The sequence below is a fragment of the Monopterus albus genome, unplaced genomic scaffold, assembly GCF_001952655.1.
Source record: "Monopterus albus unplaced genomic scaffold, M_albus_1.0 scaffold270.1, whole genome shotgun sequence".
NCBI lineage: Eukaryota > Metazoa > Chordata > Actinopteri > Synbranchiformes > Synbranchidae > Monopterus > Monopterus albus.
Genome location: NW_018128150.1, coordinates 431,288 through 437,600, shown reverse-complemented (window position 1 = coordinate 437,600; position 6,313 = coordinate 431,288). Strand labels below are relative to the sequence as shown.

General features: G+C 39.9%; 1 protein-coding gene across 3 annotated transcripts in view; it reads left to right on the top strand.

Annotated features, from left to right (window-relative positions):
• The first annotated feature begins 1,517 nt into the window (after positions 1 to 1,517).
• Positions 1,518 to 6,313, top strand: part of lrfn5a (leucine rich repeat and fibronectin type III domain containing 5a) — a 144,122-nt gene continuing 139,326 nt past the window's right edge. For 2 of the 3 annotated variants that reach the window (XM_020621982.1, XM_020621984.1), the window contains exon 1: positions 1,518 to 2,215. The gene's annotated coding sequence lies outside the window, so the exon portion shown is untranslated. Of the gene's footprint in view, positions 2,387 to 6,313 lie in introns of all 3 variants that reach the window. The other variant, XM_020621983.1, reaches the window with a different exon arrangement.

Here is a 6,313-nt window from a genome sequence, read left to right as displayed (position 1 = left end):
GTCATATTGTTAAATATCAGAAATGCATGCTTTTTGACAGCAATGCCCTGTTTCACATTAACACACATTCAGACGCTCTCTGCCTTTGATATCTTCTTCAGGTCCACCTTCAGCAGGTCACAGTCAGGCTTATCAGTGTTCTGGAAAATATTTTTTAGTTGTAGATCATTAAACCATTATTTACTTGTAATGCTGCTTTACTGAAGCTGCATTTTCTTTTATATTCAGTGTCACTGTGGAAAGAAAACGAGATTTTATGAGTGTCACACCTTGCTATACCCATTTTGAGCCTTAATAGCCTATATTGTTGTTTCCAAACTATAAATAGAAACTTCTATATTTCTCCCAAAACCTTGTTCATTGCTGCAGTTAGAGGCATTTTTAACCCACTGTTTTTTTATCCAGTATCAAGGATGATTCACAAACTATGATTTATTCTCTTCTCCTTTACTTATGTTTGTTCAGCTCTTAAATAGTTCTCAGTATTGTGTATAACAGCAGAGCGAGAGAGAGAGATACTGCGGTTCCAAATGGGACAGAAAAGGATGGCAGTGGCACTTTTTAATACCTCTCATGCTCTAGTCTAGCGTGCGGAATAACAGGTGAGCAGGGGGAGACTGAAATACCCCAGTCTGGCAAAAAAGCCTGATCTTTATAAGTTTATTTAAGCGTCCACTTGAACAAGCTTTTTCACCAACTTCTCTGCAGCAGGCTTTCCGATGCGTGAAGTGAAACAGGATTATAAAGGCACAATTCGGAAATAAGGCGATCTGTACTTCAAAATAAAAGACCACGTATTATTCAATTTGAAATCTGGTTCAAACGCAAACTAAAGAAATAGGCCCTCGGCTGGTAAGGCAAAGTGGGATTTCTATAACCACCACTACTTTTGTCACATTATCCAAAAATAATATAATTAGCTACTAAATCCACAAAGCCTGTTTTGTTTAAACTACTCATTTGATATTACTGGCTGTATGTCTGGATTAACCATCTTGGGTGGGCTTTGGTAAAAATGAACCATGACTCTCTTAATATTCAGCAGCAGCATACAGTTACTATAAGCATTCTAATTAAACAGATCACGCATAGGAACACAAAATAAACTTCAATAATGGAGGAGTTAAAACTATAGTTTGACACAGGGCCTCTGTATGAGACAATCCTGAAATTAGGAGATAATGTGGACATGGCCATTTCCATTTAAACGGATATTCTAATCTTTTATTGCATCTTCCAAAACACATTTGCAAGTCAATACATGGGGCTTTTGGTGTCCATAAAAGTCTGGAGGTAATTAGAGCCATCCAGTCAGACACAAGGAACTAATCACACCCCGTATGATATTATTGGAAACAATACATGAAAACGCAGGCTTATTGCACATTATTGAAATGCCTGATAGATGGGTTTTATTTTGAAAATAGCCCTAGGAAGTCGTATACATTCATTGTATCAAACATGACTGTAATGACAATCGCTGCGCTATATAGATAAACGCTACTGGAGAAGCGACTGGTGAGGAGGGCCGAGGATCACCGGCATTGTACCGTTAAGCTTTTCGCCGCTTTACTGGGACGTTACCTCATCTTTACTTTACTAAATTCTGTTTTGACTATTCTGCTCTCTTCACCCATACAGAGTTAACAGAGGGTAAGCGACGTAAACATATCGGAGACAGAGAGAGAAAGAGAAAGAGAGAGCTATAGGAGCTGGCGTCTGAGAAGTGAAAATCCAAAAATCCGTTACTGAAAAGGTTTAATGGTCTCCAGTAAACCAGGAAAGCTAATTCTGTGGATTAATTAGTAGTGCTTCATAACCAACAAACTCTACCCTGGAATAAGACTTTTCCACCCTTTTGCATAGGATATATTTTTCTTGTACTGGAATCTTTCCTGTTTCACCTGTGCAAGGACAGCGACTGGCAGCAGAGGAGGTGGGAGAGGACGTACTGCTGGCCGGGGAGAAAAAGAAGAAAAAGAAGCGGTCGAAGGAAAGGGAGGGAGATCATTTCAGTTTCTCTCGGATGGGATTCCTCAGCCAGTGGATGGGGGGATGAAACCGGGAGAAAAAGACGAGGAGAGAGAGGAAGAGAGAGGGGAGAGAAGAGGAGGATATAGTCGTCGGGCGCTGTGAGAATGCAACGCACCCCTCTGGAAGACAGGATTGAACTATAAACCCATACGGAATTTACACCACTCAACGGCTATTACAGGTATTTACCTCGATACAGCTACGTATACACCTATATGGGGCATATTCTCTTATCTGGAACCTATCTGTGTGGAGTTACAAGTATCATCACCACTACCAATCTAATTATGGGATTTGGAAAGATAATTGCGCCCTGACACCCCGTGAACGAAGAAACCATATTCGAGAAAAGGTAAAGTTTAAACTCCCACATTTTTTCTATCAGTGCAAAATGACGGCTCATTTCTTTTCTCCCCTTGTCTCTCTGTTTATTTTAATTATTTTGTGCCAGCTGGAGCAGAGGTGTAGTGGTTGTTGGGGGGTGAAAAAAAAGGGGCAGCCATATGAGTTATTTCTAGATTTCCTTTAGTCTGGAGGCTGCAATGGGGCGGGGGGGAGACAGAGAGGGTGTATTTGGACGGTGGTGTGGGTGGGGTGTAGACAGAAGGTGCTGTTGTACACAGGCAAGCCAGCAGTGAGAACATTGCAAGGTCAAAATTGAGCCCGGTATAAGTTATAGAAGCTTTTTCTCGTTACCTTTCCGCGCCCGCGCCCTCAAGCCTGAGACCGTGGTCGGTGGATCCAGACGTGGGCTAGTTTGAGCGGGCTAAATTCAGCAGCCCCGCACCCAGCTGAGTACTGTAAATAAACGGCAATGTGTGTGTATGAGTACCCGCGCGAAGACATAAGTGCATGTGAGCTAAAGAAGAATTATTGTGTTTGCGCACGCGCGCTGTGTTTTCAGCAAGCACGTTCATGTTGGCTACAGGATCATTTTGGCAGCCTAGAAAGGAATTTATTAAGGCCACGCACACAAAACACTACGCCCCGTTTTTGTGGGTTAGTAGTATTGTGACTGTTTGTTGCAGGAAGGAAGGAAGGAAGGTTTGGCTAGTGGCTGGGGGGGGGGGGAGGGGAGGGGGGGGGGGGGGAGAGAGAGAGAGAGAGAGAGAGAAGACAGCGTTTGTGCGCACATGTTAGTGTGCCTGGTTACATACTTCACCACATCGCCTATGCTACAGTGACCTATAAGTTGAATCAGCAACAACAGCGCAAATAACATCAATATAACCTGCATGTGTCTGCGCGCCTGTGAAACTGAACCCTAACTCTAAGGCACCTTGCTGGCAGCAAGCTACATGATGATGGAGCTTTTACATAGCCAGCCAGACGTGTTCGTGTGTGTGGTGAGTGCATGTGCAAGTCCTGATAACAGGAGCCTGTGTGGGTATATGTGTGTGCGTGTCTTGTCTTGACATACAATTCTAGATTGTTACACCAGTGAATGCAATAGAAGGTAATTAATCCTACCAGTACACTGGAATTAAATTGAACACAAATTAAAGAAATGTAGTGCTTTCAGTCATTGTCAAACATTCAACATTCTTCTGTTTCAATAAATATAATGTGCTATTAATAACAATTTGTGTATGTACATGTTTGGTGACATTTCTTTAAGATTATTTTGGGACTTTTACTCTTAAATTTGCATGTTATGTTTATCTCAAATATTAAAAGCTGACTTAAAAGAAATATAAAATAGGTGAAAATTGCATTATATGAAAACCCTATGTAGCACATACAGTATGCTATATTTTAAGAGTTTATCCGTTACTAGCTTTAAAGAACGGGAGTGTGACATTTATTTTCATTGTACTGTTCTACAGTCTTTCTGTTAATGGACACCTATTCTCAGCTCTCTTCACAGCAACGACCTTGGTTACTGTAAACATTCTCTTGGAACAGGAAACATGACAAATTTAGAACCTAGGAAGATATAACTTTACATTAAAGAAAAAGAACCAAGCACTCTTTTTTAAGACACCCCCAAAACAATAAGCAAATGATAGTGTCTGATTGTTATATGGCCAAACTTCTCAACAGGCACTATCTTATTTTATATAGAAAAATCATTTAATATTGAGTGACTAGAATGTCTTATGTGTTTGAATGTTTAAATTGAAAGTTTAGATGTTTTTAGTTGTGTAATTCTAGTGAGGGTGGGATGTGACTTGAGAATGTATTTTAAGTACTGACTGCACTGTCATGGTCTCCCATCACAACTCATACCATTTTACAGCGTGGTGTCTTCAGCACCTGTGCTGCAAACAGTGACATTGGCGTTTAAATCCCATGATAGAGAGGCACTTTCAAAGAAGTTACCTTGGGTCCTCAATAAATGACAAGTTATTTAATCTAATTATAGTATGCAGTAAATTGTAAACATCTAAAATGATTATTTATGTCAAACCTTTTCCCAATGACTGTCTGTGCAGTTTAATGTGTGTCTGATCTACATGTGTGACACATCAATGTTTGAAAAAGCCTTTTTTTTCTTTCTTTCTGGTGACTGTCTTTTACTGGATTGGAATTTCATCGGTTTGTACCGGTACAGTAACTCGCATTGATTGATCAAGGCAATAAATGAATGCACACCAGCCACTCATGCTAGCGCTAATGGCCCGTGGATATGGAGGCATTATGCAAATGCCTCTCTAGCTTTAGAAAAGAGTGTGGGTGAATGAGCGAGGGAGAGAAACCAGTGATTTTCAGTCCATTTTAGTTGTGTTTAGCATCCTATTTATGTCTAAAAGGAGTGGTTTGCTGTGCCATTAGGTTCACAATGAATGGCACTGGATCTGTGTTACTTATTGTAACTTTATATTTTTTTCTAGGAAGAACATGAAGAAAGAGGTTGTATTTTAAAGCTACTTGTTCACTCCATACTATATATTTATATTTAATTAATTGAATTAGCTGTGTGTCTCAGCTGAATGAATATTATTTCAAGTAAAGTACATCAATCAAAGTAAAGCAGAACTTAAGACTAAACACCTTGGCCACTTGTATGACTCGCTATGTTTGTTTATGTGCATGTGTGTTGCATTTTTGCAATAAAAAAATCACCCTTCATTCTCTAATGGCATGTGTAGTGCAGGCTGAGGAGAGGTGAAAGCAACAGCTCTTTTAGCCTCTATTTTCCCCTTCTCTCTCATTATTTTTTGTCTCTTGTTCACACCTGCAACTCTCCATGAAAAAAAAATGTGTTGACTCTTATCAGGCTGAAGTGCAGGCGAGAAAAGAGGCTGTAAGGACTGTTCTTTATTCTTTATAGGGCAGGGGGTATTTTTATTATGCTTGGCTTTTTTTCTTGCCCTCTATTTATCTCACTGCAACCTTCTCTCTCTCTTCCTCCCTCTGTTTAGCTATCTGACAGAGGGCTGCAGGATCTTGCCGAGTGGGTGGTGGAGCTCTAATTCAATTTCAATTCAATTCTACTGCTCAGAGACAGACAGGGGGAGAGCACAGCAGTGAGAAGAAAGAGTGAGATAGGGGGAGGTAGAGGGAAGGAGACCACAGATGTTAGGGAACATTTCCTATTACCAGTGGTGAAGCAGATCTTATAGGAAGCTGGCCTAGTGCTGTGACATACAAATCGATTCTTGTAGGTGTCTGGAATTATGTGTGTGAGTGTGTGGACATTACTAGCTATAAAACAATATATCCTTAAAATGCCATCAGTGACTGTGAAGGGAGAAAATAAAGGCAAAGCTTCTTCTTTTCTCTATTATCCACACAGCTGCTGGCTGAAACACAAGTTACTGACAACTCATGCTGAGGTTAATAGATGACCTCCCCTGGTGAAATGCCCAAGGCTCAACTCTTAAACAGCCCAGAAACTGAGATGAATCTGGTCTACTGTGTCATTTATTTTCAAGGGAAGTACTTTTAGCTAATAAAAGGTAATTAATGATCAAACTAACAGAATAATATACTGATGACAACCTTACAGAACATTTTTTTAAATATTGCATGGAAATTATTCATTACGTGTTTAGACATCTTCCAGTATATTCACAAGTGGTAATTTCATAAACTGTACACATTTCTCAGTTATCTGAGATTTTGCCAAGCCATTCATGCCATGGTAGATATCTCTTTTAAAAATCTCTTCTTGTTACATTGTATTCACTGTTGCAAATGAATGAGCATAGATTTTAATATAATCTTTTTTCAGCAAAGCACCTTGATTTGATTGATATATATGTATATAAAATAATTCCCCACTCGCCCCCCACTTTGGGGTGGTTTTGTATTCCTTCCTTCAAGCTCGGGTCGT